Source organism: Camarhynchus parvulus, chromosome 2 (assembly GCF_901933205.1).
Source record: "Camarhynchus parvulus chromosome 2, STF_HiC, whole genome shotgun sequence".
Classification (NCBI taxonomy): Eukaryota; Metazoa; Chordata; class Aves; order Passeriformes; family Thraupidae; genus Camarhynchus; species Camarhynchus parvulus.
Genome location: NC_044572.1, coordinates 2,402,324 through 2,420,202, shown reverse-complemented (window position 1 = coordinate 2,420,202; position 17,879 = coordinate 2,402,324). Strand labels below are relative to the sequence as shown.

At 50.6% G+C, this 17,879-nt stretch overlaps 1 protein-coding gene across 4 annotated transcripts in view; it reads right to left on the bottom strand.

The window, feature by feature from the left end:
* Nucleotides 1–17,879, bottom strand: part of GJC2 (gap junction protein gamma 2) — a 34,411-nt gene that overhangs the window by 3,933 nt on the left and 12,599 nt on the right. Inside the window, exon 1 of one of the 4 annotated variants that reach the window (XM_030943568.1) lies at nucleotides 4,321–4,517. The exons of the other annotated variants lie outside the window; for them this stretch is intronic. The gene's annotated coding sequence lies outside the window, so the exon portion shown is untranslated. Of the gene's footprint in view, nucleotides 1–4,320; nucleotides 4,518–17,879 lie in introns of those variants that run through there. 4 annotated transcript variants of the gene reach the window in all.

The window sequence follows — 17,879 nt, the reverse complement described above, 5'->3', positions numbered from 1 at the left end:
CAAGCCCTCTGATTAAATCCTTTCTTCTATTATTTTAGTATAGTTTTAATATATCATTCTCTTTTAATATAATATATATCATAAAATAATAAATCAGTCTTCTGAAACATGGAGTCAAGATTCTCATCTCTTCCCTCGTCCTGGGACCCCTGTGAACACCACCACACCAGAGAAGCTGAGGGAGCTGGGAAGGGGCTCAGCCTGGAGCAAAGGAGGCTCAGGGGGGACCTTGTAGCTCTGCACAACTCCTGACAGGAGGGCACAGCCGGGGGGAGTCGGGCTGTGCTCCAGGGAACAGGGACAGGAGGAAAGGGAACGGCCTCAATTAGGGAAGGTTTGGGTTGGGTATTGGGGAAAATTTCTCCCCTTAAAGTATGGTCAAGGCTGGAGCAGTGGAGGATGCTCCCACAACACAGAGACTTGCCCTGCTGAAACATCTTTCATTAGTAAACCCAGAAAAATGCAAAGAATCAGTGGAAGAATGGGAATATTTATGTTTACAGGCCGATGGCCCTTTTAAGTTCCTCTTGAAACAAAGAAAACAAAACAAAACTTTAATCAAATACAGACTGTTTCAAAAATAAACCTTGAGAAGCTTTCAAGAGAAAAGCATGGGTTTATTAGGAGACCTGGGCATCTGGGGAGGAAGAGCTTGTAACAAGCATTTTGTGTTTAGCTTAATGTGCAGCACGTTCCTTGGGTGACCTCAGGCAGCACTAAAGACAGGAGGCAATTTCACTGCTTGGCTGGCACAGATACTGAGAGATGAGAGCAGCAGGGAAAGCACCTGCACCCAAAAAAAGAAAAACAAGAGGAGAGGAGAGAGGAGGAGAAGAGAGGAGAAGAGAGGAGAAGAGAGGAGAAGAGAGGAGAAGAGAGGAGAAGAGAGGAGAAGAGAGGAGAAGAGAGGAGAAGAGAGGAGAAGAGAGGAGAAGAGAGGAGAAGAGAGGAGAAGAGAGGAGAAGAGAGGAGAAGAGAGGAGAAGAGAAAAAAGAACAGAGAAGAGAAAAAAAAAGAGAAGAGAAGAAAAAGAGACGAAGAAAGAGACGAAGAAAGAGACGAAGAAAGAGACGAAGAAAGAGAGAGAAAGAGACGAAGAAAGAGAAGAAAAAAGAGAAAAGAAGAGAAGCTGTTTTCCTACGTGGAAGAAGTGTGGGCATCAACTAGAACTCTCCATGCTGGGCGAGCATGGCTGAGTGGGGAAAATGATCATAAAATCTCCAAATCCTATAATTTTTGGGGGTTGTAAGGGACCGTAAAGATCATCCTATTCCGTGGGCGGGGACATCTGCCACTAGAGCAGGTTGCTCCAGCCCCATCCAGCCTGGCTTGGTGATGCCACGAGACACCAGCCTGGCTTGGCACCACTGGACACACCAGTTTTGCTGTAGGGTTTCCATGGTGGGAGCACAGCAGCAGGAAGGGAAACACGCCCCACTCTGTTCTCCACATCCAGCCCTCCTGGAATGCAGCTCTGCTCCCACTGCTTCCCAGGAGAGGAGCCAAGCAGGGCTGCTTTGCTTTGCTCCGATGGAATTTTCTAACCCTGCTATTTCCAGATCAAACAAATCCCCTGTGAACACAAACCCCCATGTCTTCACACGCCGGGCTGGGGCTGTGGGAGAGCTCTGGAGATGGTGCTATTCCTGTCCTGGGGCTGGGGAAACTGAGGCACAGCTGGCTCATCAACCAGGAGGAGAGGTGGGGAAATTCTCCCTCTGCCATCAACCCTCAAAGCTGCTGGGAGAGAGAGAATCCTCCTCTCCTGCCCCAAAAGTGATGCCTTGGTCAATTCAGCCAGCACACATGGCAAGTGATGCCCACTGAGATATTCTTTCTTTATTGATGAAATTTGGTTTATTCAGGGGTGAGATGGGGAAGTTCCCTGTATTTAACTCTTCCTCTGTGGTCTTCACATTCAGATGTGGGCAAATTGGGGTGTTAAAGGATTTGCAGAATTAATCCAGGCACTCAGCCAAGCAGATGGGGGGCTGGGAAGGGAAGGCCCTGCTGGGTGTGGGCCATGGTGCATCTGCCCGTGGAGCACCCAGGGCTGAATCAGGCAGGGATGGATGCAGCCCCACCTTGGCTGGCCCCACGCAGGAGTCCAACCCCCCCACCAGCTCCAATCTGCACCCCAAATTAGCTGCAAGCCCCAAATTGTTCTTAAAAATGCACTTTGAATCCTGTGGAGCAGTTCACCCAAATTTCAGGGCTTCCTTAAAGGGTTTCTGAAGGCTACACTGAGGATAATTCACCATTTTCATAATTCACAAGTGTTGCACCCGAGCACAATTCCTAAAGCTCCAATGCACCTCCCAGGAGCTGTGTGCTGGGGCAGGGAGGGTCTGACCAAGGTTTTCACAGCTTCTGGAGTAAATAATCCAGTTGTGAACTGGTATTTGTTAGCAAAGCACCCCCTGTCTCCTCTAGGAGACACATTTTAGGAAGGAGAACCCAATGAAGTGCTCCCAAATCTCCCAAGCCAAGGAAAATGAAGGAAATTGTAAAATATCAGACGTGAGGGGTTGTTGCTTTGAGAAGAACATCCCTGGCTACCAGCTCCACCCTGAGCTGTGGGCGCTGCCCAGCCCTCTGTGCACATCTGGATCTGCAGGAACATCTGCAGGAAACAGCCCTGAGCTGTTCCTGCACGCTGGGACCTTCCTGTGTGGGGTCAACCTTGATGTTGGGGACACCCCTGTGTGCCCCCCTGCCCTCCTGGCACTGTGTCTGAGAGCAGGAGCCGAAGGAAATGAGGGAAAACCCCTCCCTACAAACCAGTTTGGTTAAAATTCCAGTGGGGTTTAGGACTCACTGGTTACAGAGACCAAACTGTGGGATTTCAATGCTTTTAATTGCTTGGGTGAGGGGTTAGTGCGCCATGATGTTTTAAAATTAATTATAAATTAAACAAGCTTCCAAGGAAAAGCTTGTTCACAGTGCAGGACTGGCACTAGGAGAAGGCTGTGTCTCCTCACAATCCCAGCCATCAAAGCACAAAACACAGATTTTTGCATCTTTCCACCTGCTACAGACCCAATTCCTCTGTGCAGTGTGAAAGTTATGCAGTCTGGGTGAAAAATAAACCCACCTGGGTGGATCTGCAGCAGGCAGAGGGATTAGAGGTGCTGGTTCATGCAGCTTAAATATCTCCCCAAGAAAGGACTCCCCATCCCTGTGGCTTCGAAACCCATTCATTCAGTCGTCCATCATCACCTCCAGAGGTGTATGAAACACACACAGGGCACAAGCTCCACTTCAAAACAGCCACAAAGGAGGGGTTGGGCTGCTCAAACCAACACTCCTAAATCAGTCAGAGCTGTACAGCAATGAGATGTTCTGACCACAGTGACTTCCCAAAAGCCCCTGACCCCTCCACACAACCTCAGGCACAGCTGTAGGAACGGAGAAAATTTTAAAAACTGACTCTAAAATGCACCAAAGAATGAATAAGAAAAATATAAATCAGTGCTAGCTGGATATCAGTCCATTCTGGACACTTCTCACTCTGCTGCCTGAACTACAGTGCAGATTCATGTAGGTGAATTATCTCCCCAAGAAAGGACTCCCCATCCCTGTGGCTTTGAAATCCATTCATTCAGTCATCCATCATCACCTCCAGAGGTGTATGAAACACACACAGGGCACAAGCCACAGTTTAAAAAAGGCACAAAGTAGAGGTTGCACTGCTCAAACCACCAACACTCCTAAAGTAGCACAGGAATGAGATGTTCTGACCACAGTGACTTCCCAAACCCCCTGACCCCTCCACACAACCTCAGGCACAGCTGTAGGAACCAGGAAAACTTTAAAAACTGACTCTAAAATGCACCAAAGAATGAAAAAGAAAATATAAATCATTGCTAGCTGGACATCAGTCTGTTCTGCACACTTCTCGCTCCACTGCCTGAACTACAGTGCAGATTCATGTGGCTGAATTATCTCCCCAAAAAAGGACTCCCCATCCCTGTGGCTTTGAAACCCATTCATTCAGTCATCCATCATCACCTCCAGAGGTGTATGAAACACACACAGGGCACCAGCTCCACTTCAAAACAGCCACAAAGGAGAGGTTGCACTGCTCAAACCACCAACACTCCTAAAGTAGCACAGGAATGAGATGTTCTGACCACAGTGACTTCCCAAACCCCCTGACCCCTCCACACAACCTCAGGCACAGCTGTAAGAATTGAGAAAACTTTAAAAACTGACTCTAAAATGCACCAAAGAATGAAAAAATACAAATCAGTGCTAGCTGGACATCAGTCTGCTCTGCACACTTCCTGAGCTACAGGGAGGGGGAATAAACCTACTTACAGAGACATGATGCTCTTAGCGGTGCCTTTCCCTCCTCCACCGACATTCCTGTGCCTCCAATCCCTCCTCCCTGCCCTGGGTAAAGCCCCGGCAGCTCGATCCAGCGCTGGGCAAGCTGAGCTCCCTATTTAAGGCGCTCAGACCCCGCCTTTTCCGGCAGCCCCTGCCCGAGCCTCGCCGAGCCTCGGGAGAAGCTGGGAAGGTGCTGCGCAGACAGCCCAGGAGAGGGAAAGGCGGTGGTTTGAAATCCAAACAAGCCGCCGGGGCTGGCTTCAGGAACGCCGCCTGGAATTTTGCTGGAGCGAATTAACGGCATCAGCTTGTGGCGCTGGTGAGAGGTTGGGAAAGGCTGAGAGCGTGACTAACAGGGAACATGTGGAAAACACGTTCTGGTAAAAGCTGCTTGGCTGTTGGGGGTGAAAAATGAAAATTAAAATAAAATAAAATTAAATTAAAAAAATAAAATAAAATAAGATAAAATATAGGAGAAGCTCGCTAGTGGGAAAACCTGCCCTGAAGCTCCTGCTTTGCTGCACTGCCAGGAGATCTGTCCCTGAAGGAGGTGGTTTCCCCTCTCTCCAAGCTGGTGGAGAGAGCAGGTGAAGGATGGGAAAAGGGTTTTGAGCACCTACAGAGAATTTTCTGGCTTCTTTGCAGCTGTAGGAATGAATAGCTGGGATGGGGGTGCACGGAAAGCCTGAGGCAAGTGGTCCTCAAGAAAAACCTCCGCCCTGAGGTCCATCCATGAGGAGCTTTGGCATTGCCATTCCAGCAGCACCAGGGCTCGGGGTGTCAATGCTGTCAGCAGAATAAATGACATTTCTGCTGCGCTCAGAGTGGAAATGGACAGTCAGGGCAGAAATCCCATCAAGGATCAGATCCCTGAGGGCAGCAAACATGGGAAGATCTGGGATTAAAGGCGGTGTTGGAAACCATATGGTTTATCAGGATCTTTTATCCCTGGTGCTGACAAAGCAGGATATTCAGAGCTCTGGCTTCCCCAAAAGCCTGAATGGACCTGGAAGGGCAATTCCTGCTCATTGGGACTTGTTGCCTGGATGCTCTTGCAAGGAGCAGCACCTGCTGCATTTTATGGCAGCTCCATTCCTTGAGGTTTCCTGTTATAAACTCATTACTCTCTTATCATTACTGATAAGTTTATTCCCTGTTTGGAATTAGTCACCCAAGATAGGCAGGAAAAGCCCTATCAGCTGGGTGAGGTGTAGGGATGAACACACCTTGGTGGGAATATGCCACACCAGGAAAACCAGGGTCTGGGAGGCATTTTGGGGGAATAAACCTCTAAAAAAGTTAAATTACCACAAGCCTGACTTCATGTTTCAGCTTTAGCGCGTGGCACACTGACAGCTTGTTCTCCCAAAAGTCACAGGGAGGTTCCAGAGGAGAGCACCAGGGCTGGGGATCTCCAAACCCCTCCAGGGTTCGAGATCTCCAAACCCTCCCAGGGCTGGAGATCTCCAAACCAACCCAGGGTTGGAGATTTCCAAACCCCCCAAGGGTTGGAGATTTCCAAACATCCCAAGGGCTGGAGATCTTCAAATCAACCCAAGATTGGAGATTTCCAAACCCCCCAAGGGTTGGAATCTCTAAACTTCCTCCAGGGCTGGAGATCTCCAAACCCCCCCAGGGCTGAAGATCTCCAAACCCCTCCAGGACTGAAAATCTCCAAATTCCCGCAGGGCTGGAGATCTCCAAATCCCTCCAGGGTTCGAGATCTCCAAACCCCCCAAGGGTTGGAGATTTCCAAACCCTCTCAGAGCTGGAGATCTCCAAACACCCCAAGGGCTGGGGATCTCCAAACCAACCCAGGGTTGGAGATTTCCAAACCCCCCAAGGGTTAGACTCTCTAAACTTCCTCCAGGGCTGGAGATCTCCAAACCCGTCCAGGACTGGGAATCTCCAAATCCCCCCAGGGCTGGAGATTTCCAAAGCCCCCCAAGGGCTGGAGATTTCCAAACCCCTCCAAGGCTGAAGATCTCCAAACCCCTCAAGGGTTGGGGATCTCCAAACCCCTCCAGGGCAGGAGACCTCCCAGTGAGAGAGTGAGAACATGGGATGGGCTGAGGCCACATTATCCCTGCTTATTCCTGGGGCAGGGATTGGCCTCCAGCACGCTGGGGCAGTGACCTCCTTCCCCTCAAGGTCCTTCAGCTCTGGAGACAGCAGTGGGTCACCTCGTGGTCACTCCACAGGGGCACTGGATGTTCCTTGGGTGCATCCCCCGCAATCAGCACATGGCACAACTGCTCCTTCCTAAAGCCACACGCTGTGACATCCACCAGAGCTCAGGGATGGCCACCAAGAGCTCGTTCCCACCCAGGAGCTGTGCTGGAAGCCCCACCTGCTGCTGCTGCTGGTGCAGGGCAGAGCTGCGGGGAAGCGCTGTTGGTTATTTAAAAATAACCAGCTGAGAACAACTCCCAGGCTCAGCTCAGAGATAAAAGGCAGCTCAGCGTGGTCCCAGCCCCGTGGGTCAGGCAGATTTTCCAGGCTCTTTGCTTTCTAACCATCAGGGTTATTTATACACGCAGCTCTCGTGGCTGGAGAAAGGTTTCTGGGGCGTCTGTGCTCCAGGCAGGCCAGGCAACATCTGCTCCTGCTCCAGCCATCGCTCTGGCAGGGACTGAGCGCTTCCCATCACCAAACCAGCACCCAGGCAAGGAGGCAGAGCCATGAATGAGTGTTCAGGGAAAAATCCACCCCTGCAGCATCCTCAGTTCAATGCCTGGCCGGGAGAGATGGGAATAAAAGAGAGGAGACAGAGGGGAAAGGGTGTGATGGAGCTTTGGATAATTGTGGCTGCTGCTGGGAGTCACCTCTCCAAGCCACCTCTCCCCCAGGCAGCATTTGTGTTTCAGAGCAGTGATCTGTGCATATTTATTTAAATGTCCTATGGAAATGCATGAGAGCTGTCACCAATGATAACGAGCCCTGGTGTAACATCTCCTGCTACAGCAGGGATGAGGAGAGACCGTAATTACCCACTGTGAGCACAAGCCTACAAAGCCCTGGGCTGGATTGTGCTGACAGGTCGGTTTCTTCTCTGATTTTCCTCTTTTGGGTGTTCGTTCCTCTTTTGGCTGGGCTGGGGCTGGGCCACATCTCCTGAGTGCTTTGGGACAGGCCAGCAGCTCCCAGCAAGGATGGGAGCCCCATACTGGGATAGGGGTTGGGTTAAAGGGTGGAGGGGCCACACCTGGGGACAGAAGGAGCCATTTCCTCATGAAACAGAAACCCAACCAACAATTCCATGGGTCAGGGGATCAGGGACAAGCGTGGCTGTCCCAGGGAGCTGTTCAGGAAGCAGAGGCAGGAGTGAGCAGGTGGGAATGGCTCTGGTGCTGCTCAGCTCACCCATGCCAGCCTAGATGCTCCAGGCTCATTTTCAGTCCCACCAAACTCCCTGATTTAACACCAAACCCATCCCAGCTGTGCAAACTTCCCTCCTTCACACAGACTTTTGGGTTCTCTCCAAGCTTTGGGGCTAATCAGGGCTTGCATCCTAAGAACTCAGCCAGAACCTTAACTCTCTTTTAGAAAAACCAACTTACAAGCAGCAGAAAAAGCTGTGCTAAAAGCTGCTTCATCACAAAACTCTGCTCAGATTTTCAGGGCAGTGGTGACGCCAACCCCAATGCAAATGTGTCACTTGAAGGACAGAAAGACAAAATCTCTACTTATTCATCATCAGGTTGATTTTTATCCTGCATCCCGCTCTGGTTGGATGATCCCAAGAAGGTTTTGATGTGGAAAAGAATTATGTGGTTGGTCTCTGGCTCTTTGCAAGGATGAAATAGGGGAAATCTGGTCTTACACGTTTTCCCAAAGCCCGTGGGGATTTTGGCTGAATAATGTAAGGCTGTTTGAAAGCGAGGTGAGGGATGTTTTCCTTCGTGCACTCTGAAAATGTAAACGCTGGCTCTGAGCTGCCATGACATTTGGACCACAGCTATGCTTCAGTTAGCACAAAGATAGGTCAGAAAATGGAATTCCTGTGAAGTTTGCATTGGTTTGTGCCTGGAGCCAGAAGCCAGTGCTGTTAGCAGAATAAATAACATTTCTGCTGAAAAACAGGAAAAGTTTCCTTCAGATATCGCTGGCTGATGACTGCAGAAAGGTAAAAGCACTTTGCTTTGAAAATGACCTAAAAACTTATCTGATATGCTTAAATAACAAGGTTTCAATCCTAAAGTACAAAAGCCCAGAGGAAATGTTTAAACCCAGGCTGGAGAGCAGAAGCAATTTATTCCAGCCCTTCCCAGCTGAACATTTCGATGGACACATTCTTGAGATAAATTTCAGTGTTGAGAAAAAAACACATTAATTTTTCTGAGGGGAACCTTTCTGCTGAAGTGTGTGAGGTGATGACATGACAATGAGATGACACTGAGAGGTGGCAAATGGGACTCAGGTGGAGCCCTGGGATGTGGCTCAGCAAAGCCCTTTACAGCATTTTTTCCCCAGCATCTGTTCCTGCTCCAAAGAAAACATCTGCCTCGATAGCCAGAGGTCAGATTGAGCCATTATTCCCTCCTCTATTTGCTTCCCTTTCCTGAAGTAGCTGGGGGAGCAGTGGGAATGAAAGGCCATCCCCAACCCCACCCATCAGGGTCATCCCTGGAGCTGGAGCTGCCCCTGCTCCTCCTGGAATCCCATCCTGCCTCCCTGAGCTCTCATAACAGGAAGCAATAAAATTTCCACTCGGTGTTGCCAGCCCTGTGAAGCCAAGCCAGGCTTGACTTGCTTTAGACCTTCCTGAACTTGTACAAAAGAGTGAAAAAAAAAAAAAATTAAACCAGTTCAATTAAAATCAGAGGAAATCCATCCCCGGGCTGTGCAAAAGTTCACAGCTCATCTCCTCCTCCCTCTGTTGTCCATGTGGACATTCCTCCATCCAGCAGTGCCTTAATGCAGGTGGAAAAGGGTCAGGGTGTAGGGGAGAGGTTAGGGAATGCTGGAAAAAAAAAAAGGGAAACGGACACATTTTTGGCTGCTCCAGCAAGGTGTGGGTTTGGTGGTGTTGTTCCCCAACACCTGTGGATGGGCAGAGATGGAGGGAGCTTGGAAGAGCCCCAGGAAAAGGGGTCAGGAGAGGTTGGAAGCTCAGCCACAGCTTTGAGCTGCATTCATGAACTGCTGGGTGAGGTCCCTGACTGGTGCCAAGTGGGTGAAAGGAACATTTTCCCCTATTTTTCAGCATCATGAAAACCACATTCCCATTGTCAGTGTGGGAAGAGGGGAGGGGATGGGAGCAGCAACACCTCAGGGACAGCTTGAGCATAAAACAGCAACCCCCAGAGTGGAGGTGGAGCAGTTCTGTCCTTGGCACCTACCCAAAGAAAGGGATGGAGGTGACAGAGCTGGAGCCCCTCTGCTCTGGAGCCAGGGTGTATGGGAGAGCTGGGAATGTCCCCCTGGGGAGCTCAGAGCCCTTGCAGGGCCTGGAGGGGCTCCAGGAGAGCTGGAGAGGGACTGGGGACAAGGGATGGAGGGACAGGACACAGGGAATGGCTTCAAAGTGAAAGAGAGAATGTTTAGATGGGATATTGGGAAGGAGTTCCTGGCTGGGAGGGTGGGGAGGGGCTGGGATGGAATTCCCAGAGAAGCTGTGGCTGTCCCTGGATCCCTGGAATGTCCAAGGCCAGGCTGGATGGAGCTTGGAGCAGCCTGGGACAGTGGAAGGTGTCCCTGCCATGGCAGGGGTTGGAACAGGATGGGCTTTGAGGTCCCTTCCAACCCAAACCATTCCATGGTTCCGTGGTTCTCTGAGAGCTCAACAGCTCTCCTCGCCAATCTCCCCCTGCAAACACCTGCGATTCTCACAGGTTTGGGGCGGTTTTATGTGTGGAAAATGCTCTGCAATGTCACAGCCAAGCTGCTGACCCTGAGAGTTTGACTCTTTTTTATTTTTTTCCCCCCAGAAGTTCCAGTGGAAAAAATGATTGGTGTCACTTCTGTCACCGCACGCCTCATCCATGTCCTACGCTGCAGCAGATGGCACGAGCTGCTCACACCCAGGACAGCCATCAGAAATGGTCCAAAGTTATTTCATGTTTTTATCTTCTCTCAGATAACAAGCGACAGGACAAGAGTAAATGGCCTCAAGTTACACCAGGGGAGGTTTAGATTTGGTATTAGGGGAAAAATTCTTCGCAGAAAGAGTTGTAAAACACTAGAACAGACTGCCCAGGGCAGTGGTGGAATCACCATCACTGCAAGTGTTCAAAACTGCATGGATGTGACAACTGGGGACATGGTTTAGGAGTTATGATGGTGCTGGGTTGACTGGTGATGATCTTAAACAATTCTGTGATTCTCATTTTTTACAAACAAAAAAAAATATCTATGATATGTACAAAATAATAATATCTGTAATATGTACCAAAAAATCTGTAATATCTTTTGCCAACCAAAAGAAACCTCTCTACTCTAACAGGGCCAGGAGCTTGCAGTGAGCAAGTGCTGCATCAATTTGTCCAGGAACAGGAGCCAGCCCAGGTGTCTGCATCAGATCCAGGTTTGTTTGCTCTGCCTGGTTCTCAGGATGGTCCCTCACACTGCCCTGGCCAGAGCCTGGCACCACTGAGGACTGCCCTGCCCTGCCCTACACCCTCCTTGGGGCAGAGCTGCTGCTCTAAACACCCCTGACAACCCCGAGGTGGTTAAAGACCATCTGGGGGTCATTTGGAGCAGCTGCTGGGCCTGGGAGCAGCTTCAGGGTCCTGCTTTGGTGTGTCACCTCCTCAGGGTCCTGCTTGGGTGTGTCACCTCCTCAGGGTGCTGAGTGACGCTCTGGGGCTCAGCCTGCTCTGCCAGCAATGGAATCACAGAATCCCAGGTGGATTTGGGATGGAGGGGATCTTAAAGCCCATCTTTAAAGCCATGGCAGGGACACCTTCCACCATCCCAGGCCGCTCCAAGCCCTGTCCAGCCTGGCCTTGGGCACTTCCAGGGATCCAGGGGCAGCACAGCTGCTCTGGGCACCTGTGCCAGGGCCTCAGCACCCTCACAGGGAAGAATTTATTCTTAAGATCTCATGTAAAGCTACCCTCTATCAATTTAAAGCCATTCCTCCTTGTCCTGTCCCTCCACCCCTTGTGCAAATTCCCCTTCCAGCTCTCCTGGAGCCCCTTTAGCCACAAGAAAGGGCTGCAAGGTCACCTTGAATCCTTCTCTTCTCCAGGCTGAACACCCCCAGTTCTCTCAGCCTTTCCCCACAGGAGAAGTTCTCCATCCCTCTGGTCACCCTGGTGACCTCTCAAACCTCTCACCCACCCCAGAGGTTCTGCTTGCAGGAGCTGAGGTGAAGCTCAGGCAGCAGGACTTGTGAGAGAAGACAAAATTTTACCCAAACCATCGTGTCTGAAATAGCAGATCTTTCTGCAGATTCCAACACTCATTGCTGGATATTTGTTTTATCTATTTCCCAATCTTTTGGCTTTGGAGGAGCCTCTGACTCGACAGGTCAGACAGAGCCATAGCAGTGAGGCTGCTGCATGATCCAAGTGTTGTGCAAACAGGGACAAGGGCTGGGAACAGCTGTCAAATCCTTCTCTCCACCATATAAACCCATCCCTGTGCCCTCCCAAATAAATCTGCTGCACACTCAGCACCCCAAATCACCAAAATATCCTCCTGAGCTCAGCCCTGGACACAGATTTTCTTCATGGTAACGAAATCTTTATGGTAAAGAAATTTAACACCAACTTGAAAATTACATTGAAGACAACAAGAAATTGCCCAGAGAGGCTGTGCCCTCCCCAAATAAATCTGCTGCACACTCAGCACCCCAAATCACCAAAATGTCCTCCTGAGCTCGCCTGGACACATCTCATGTAACGAAATCTTTATGGTAAAGAAATTTAACACCAACTGAAAATTACATTGAAGACAACAAGAAATTGCCCAGAGAGGCTGCCTCCCCAAATAAATCTGCTGCACACTCAGCACCCCAAATCACCAAAATGTCCTCCTGAGCTCAGCCCTGGACACAGATTTTCTTTATGGTAATACAATTTTTATGGTAAAGAAATTCAACACCAACTTTAAAACTGTATTGAAGAGAACAAGAAGTTGCCCAGAGAGGCTGTGCCGTCCCCTTCCATCCCTGGAGCTGCTCCAGACCAAGCTGGATGGGGCCTGGAGCAGCCTGGGGTGGTGGAAGGTGTCCCTGGCAGGGGTTGGAATGAGGTGACCTTTAAGGTCTCTTCCAACCCGAACCATTCTGGGATTCTATGGAGACAAGAAGGAAAATGCCAAAGCAGATCCAAGACACTCAGGTGTGACTTTGTGGCCCATTTCCCCATCACTAATTCGACCTAAATGGAGTTAAAGGGGAAGACAGAGACTCGAGCATGAACAATAAGGCAGCAGATGGGTTGGATGTGCTCTTGCCAAACTGTTCTTAGATAACAGACACGACAGAAAATAAGGAAAAAATGGAAACCTCATTTCCACAAGTTCTTTCCTACCCTCCTGGCCGGGTTCCCAGCACAACCAGGGCAGGTTCCCACTCTGCTCACCGAGACATTTCATTACACAGATATCCCCAGCAAATATTTAATTACCCCTTAGGTAATTAGGCACAGACTCAATTACACAGCCAGGTTTGCATGCAAAGAGAGAGAAAAGCCCAGAGGAGAGCCCAGGGCTGGGAGAGCAGCACGGTACCTTCCAGAGCTCCAGGCTGGAGCATCAGCCAGGGCTGCAGGTCCTGATCTGAGGAGGGTCTGATCTGAGGGTGGAACAGGGACAGGAACCTTCCTGGACATGCTTACATAGGTGGTCCCCACCCGCTGACGTGCAGAGGTCGGCAGCTCCTGCCTCACATCTGGACAGCCCCAGGTCCCCCGTGCCAAGAAGGGACACTGCCAGAATCATATTTCCTGGAAAAATCCCTTTTCCCAGGATTATTCTCCTGGGAAGCTGAGAAGCCTCAGAGAAAAAGGAAGCAATAATTATCTGACTTGATTTTCCTGTGTTGTGCTGCTTTAGAATGTGTTTGGAGATTGTTTATCCACCAGGTGATTGTTTCATTGGTTTCATGTGAATTGTTTTTACTTAATGGCCAATCACAGCCAAGCTGTGTCGAGGCTCTGGAGAGAGTCAGGAGTTTTCATTATTATCATTTTAGCCTTCTGTAAGTATCCTTTCAGTATTCTCTAGTATAGTTTAGTATAGTATTCTTTAATATAATAAAATGTCATGAAATAATAAATTAGCCTTCTGAGAACATGGAGTGAGATTCATCATTCTTTCCTGCCATGGGGCACCCCCCAAATACAACAGGACACCACGTGTCTGGTCATCCCCAAAGGCTGCAGGGGTGTTGGGTCAGTGCCCCTCTCTCCCCTCAGGAGTGGGGCAGTGCCCCCAGGCTGGCATCCAGCTGGGCATGGAGCCAGTGCCAGCTGGCCCAGGGCCACGCTGCTGCTCAGGGCAAAGGCTGACCTGAGATCTGCAGTGCTGGAGTCCTTTGGGCACCCAGGGGGGCTCCAGCAGCACCTTCTCCACCCCCTCACCGCAATGGGCATGAGCCCACACCTGCCTGTTGGACAAACCCTGCACCACAGCACCAAACCCTGCACCAGCGCCACAAAAATCTACACCACAGCACCAAACCCTACACCAGCACCAAACCTTGCACCAGCAGCACCAAACCCTACACCAGCACCACAAAAATCTACACCAGCACATCAAACCCTACACCAGCACCACAAAAACCTACACCAGCACACCAAACCCTACACCAGTACCACAAAAATCTACACCACACCCCCAAACCTACACTGACACCACCGACCTACACCACAGCACCAAACCTGCACCAGCACCACAAAACTGTACACCACACCACCAAAAATACACTAGCACCCCCAACCCTACACCAGCACCACCAACCCTACACCAGCACCACCAACCCTACACCACAGCACCAAACCTGTACCAGCCCCACAAAATCTACACCACACGCCCAAACCTGCACCACAGCACCAAACCCTACACCAGCACCACCAGCCCTACACCAGCACCACAAATTCTACCCTACACCACAAAACCCACACCATACCACCAAACCTGTAGCGGCATCCCCAAACCCATACCAGCACCCCAAACCCTACACCTCACCCCCAAACCTACACCAGCACCACTGAACTGTACAGCAACACCACCAAACCTACACCAGCCCCATGAAAAACAACCCAACACCACTAAACCCACACCACACCACCAAACCTATACCAGCACCACCAAACCCTACACCAGCCCCATGAAAAACGACCCAACACCACTAAACCCACACCACACCACCAAACCTATACCAGCACCACCAAACCCTACACCAGCAGCACCAAACCTTACACCAGCACCCCCAAACCCTACACCACACCACCAAACCTTACACTAGCACCACCAAACCTACACCAACACCACCAAACTCTACAGCAACACCCCCAAACCTACACCAGCACCATGAAAAACGATCCAACGCCCCCAAACCCACACCAACACCACCAAATCCACACCAACACCACCAAACCTACACCATGCCACCAATCCATAGCCCACCTTCATCCAACCCTAGAGCATTCCCCAAACTTGTGGTGTGCCCGGGCTGGGACCATGATCCCAAGAGTTTGCTCTGATCCCATCACACTCCAGGCCAAGGCAGATGATCCCAGCCTTGCTCCCTGCCCTGTCCCATGGAAGGATGGACCAAGCTGGTTGGACAGGGATAAAAGGAGCCAGGAGATGCTGGCTGCAGCCAGGTGTCCTCAGGGGAATATTATGGGATGGCACCTTCCTCCCTCCCTGCCCAGACAGGATCCATTGCATGGCCCCACTGCAGGAGCACACAATCCCTTCCAGCCTCAGTCCTTGATGAACACATGGGGCTCTGCAGCTCATGGAATCACAGAACCCTGGAACTGTTGTGGTTGGAAGGGACCTCTGGGGATCAGCCAGTCCAACCCCCCTGCCCAGGCAAGATCACAGAATCACAGAATGATGAGGTTGGAAGAGACCTCCAAGATCATCGAGTCCAGCCCATGCCCTAACACCTCAACCAGACTATAGCACCAAGTGCCATGGCCAGGCTTTTTTTAAACACATCCAGAGATGGTGATTCCACCACCTCCCTGGGAAGAGCACTCCAGTACTTTATTATTCTTTTGGTGAAAAATTTTTTCCTAATATCCAACCTGTACCTTCCCTGAGATAGCTTGAGGCTGTGTCCTCTGCTTCTGTCACAGACCAACCCCACCTGTCTGCAGCCTCCCTTCAGAAGGTGTGGAGAGCAATAAGGGCACCTCTGAGCCTCCTCTTCTCCAGGCTAAACAACCCCAGTTCCTTCACACGTTCCTCACAGGGTTTGTGTTCCCAGCCCCTCACCAGCCCTGTTGCCTCCTCTGGATGCGCTCAAGCATCCCAACATCCTTCCCAAACTGAGGGGCCAGAGCTGGACACAGCTGGGGGAGAAGCTTCATTCAGCTGTGCCTTCCACCAGTCTTTTTTTTTTGCTCCAGGTCACCTGGAGCAGGTGGCACAGGAACTCATCCAGGTGGGTTTGGCGTGTCCCCAGAGATGGAGGCTCCACACCCTCCCTGGGCAGCTGTTCCAGAGCTCTGCCACCCACCATGGGAAGAAGCTTTTCCTCATGTTGAGGTGGAACTTGCTGTGTTTTTGTTTATGGCCATTGTTCCTCATCCTGTCCTGAGGGGATAGCACCCCTCACTGCCCCTGGGCCAGCCACAGCAGGCTGTGCCCCACACCAGCACACACTCTGCTTCCCTACAGGTTGCTCCAGAGAATGAGAAGCAATAAAAAGCTGGAGAGAAGAGAGGATAATGTGGAATCCAGCTGTGAAAACAAAGATTAAATCCCTCTGGGCCTACGACCTCCCTTGGCCGGCGCGCGGGAAAAAACGCGCCAACACCAATTCCTCTCCTCACGTCCATCCAACTGGGAACTTTTCATGAATGAGCACGTTGGGGAGGAAGGGGAGGGCAGGAAGGAGGAGGAGGAGGATGAGGAGGAGGAGGAGGAGAGCCCTTACATGCCTGTTACACAGGGGAAGCTGCAGCTCATGGCTGTGGGCCCGAGCCAGCAACGCTCCATGCTCAGGGCTGATCCACAGCCTGAGACACGGGGAGATGAGGGCTCTGCCTTTGTTTTCAGGTCGGTCCTGATGCAGAGATCTTCCCTGTCAGGACCCAGGACATCCCTCTGGCTGTCCTGAGCAGCCAGGACCCCTGCCAGGGGGCTCAGAGACCCTGGCACAGAGCCCAGAATGCCCCTGTGGTTTTGATTATGACCCGTGGAGCAAGTTACCAACCTTTATGAAGATCAGCGGCCACAACAGTTTAGGTAGAATAATAGTGAAGTTATCATGGGGTGGAAAAGTAGATTTTAGAGTTTCTGCTATGGGGGTTCAGGAGGCAAGCTGGAGGGAACTGGCTGTGTCCAGCCTTTCTCCTTCTTCTTCTTCTTGGCCTCCATCTCCTGCTGTGATGTTGGCACTTACAAATTGGTTTAGAGTAGAAGCTCACTGTCTAACACAGGTGATAGGTATTGGGAAGTTATTGTAAATATTGTACATGTAGTTTTTAGTATAAAAAGATAACACTGCCCCGGGAGCAGGCAGAGCCTGAGCTCTTCCTGAGCAGACCTCAGCAGGGCAGGAGAAAATTTTTGATAGATAAGATACAATAAACAACCTTGAGACCAAGAAATGAAGAGCTCTGACTCCTTCTTCAAGCGCCGGGCTGGGAAAAGTTACTTTCCAACACATCTCAGGATCACTGTGACCAGCTAAAGATCCCGACGCTTCCCAAGGGAGCACCAGGCCTGTGGGTGCAGGTAGGGATGTGCCCCCTGTTGATAAAGTGACCAAATCATCCTTTGTCTCCTAAAAAAGGAAAAAAGCCCAGAAGTTTCTCTCCTCAGTTAGGTGAAAAGGCATCTCACAGGACCCTGGGGACTTCACCTCAAACTTAAGGATGGCCAATTGGACAGGAGCCAGAAGGTCCTGCCTAAGTAATTTACTAGAAAAAGAAGAGAGCAAAGAAACTAATGGCTTTTGTGAGGTGTTTTACCAGGAAAAAGAACCTCCTGCCCTGGCTTGGTTTTTGTCTGTAAAGAGCTTTGTTATTTTGCCTTTTATTACAACTTCTCTGTTTCCAGCACTACCACAGAAGCCATCCTGCTGATATTATGCCATCTGAGGTGGCTGAGCTATCTTGGGTGTGATATAAATCTCCAAGAGCTTATGAGACCTGGCTCAAGGAGACCCCAAAATCAGGTGCAGGTTTTGCTAGAGAAAAGAACAGCTCAGGTGAGCCCTGCCCTGCTCACCCCAAACCCTCCACCACCCCTGGGAAGGGGCAGCTCCTGCTGCCAGGGCAGGTACCCCTGGTGAATTTGTCTGGTTCCCAGGCAGGGATGCCTGAAGCTCCTCTGTGAGGCTGGGGATGGGACACAGAGGATGATGCAGTCATGGTTTAATTCACAATAATACTAAAATCCCTCCATGATGTGCA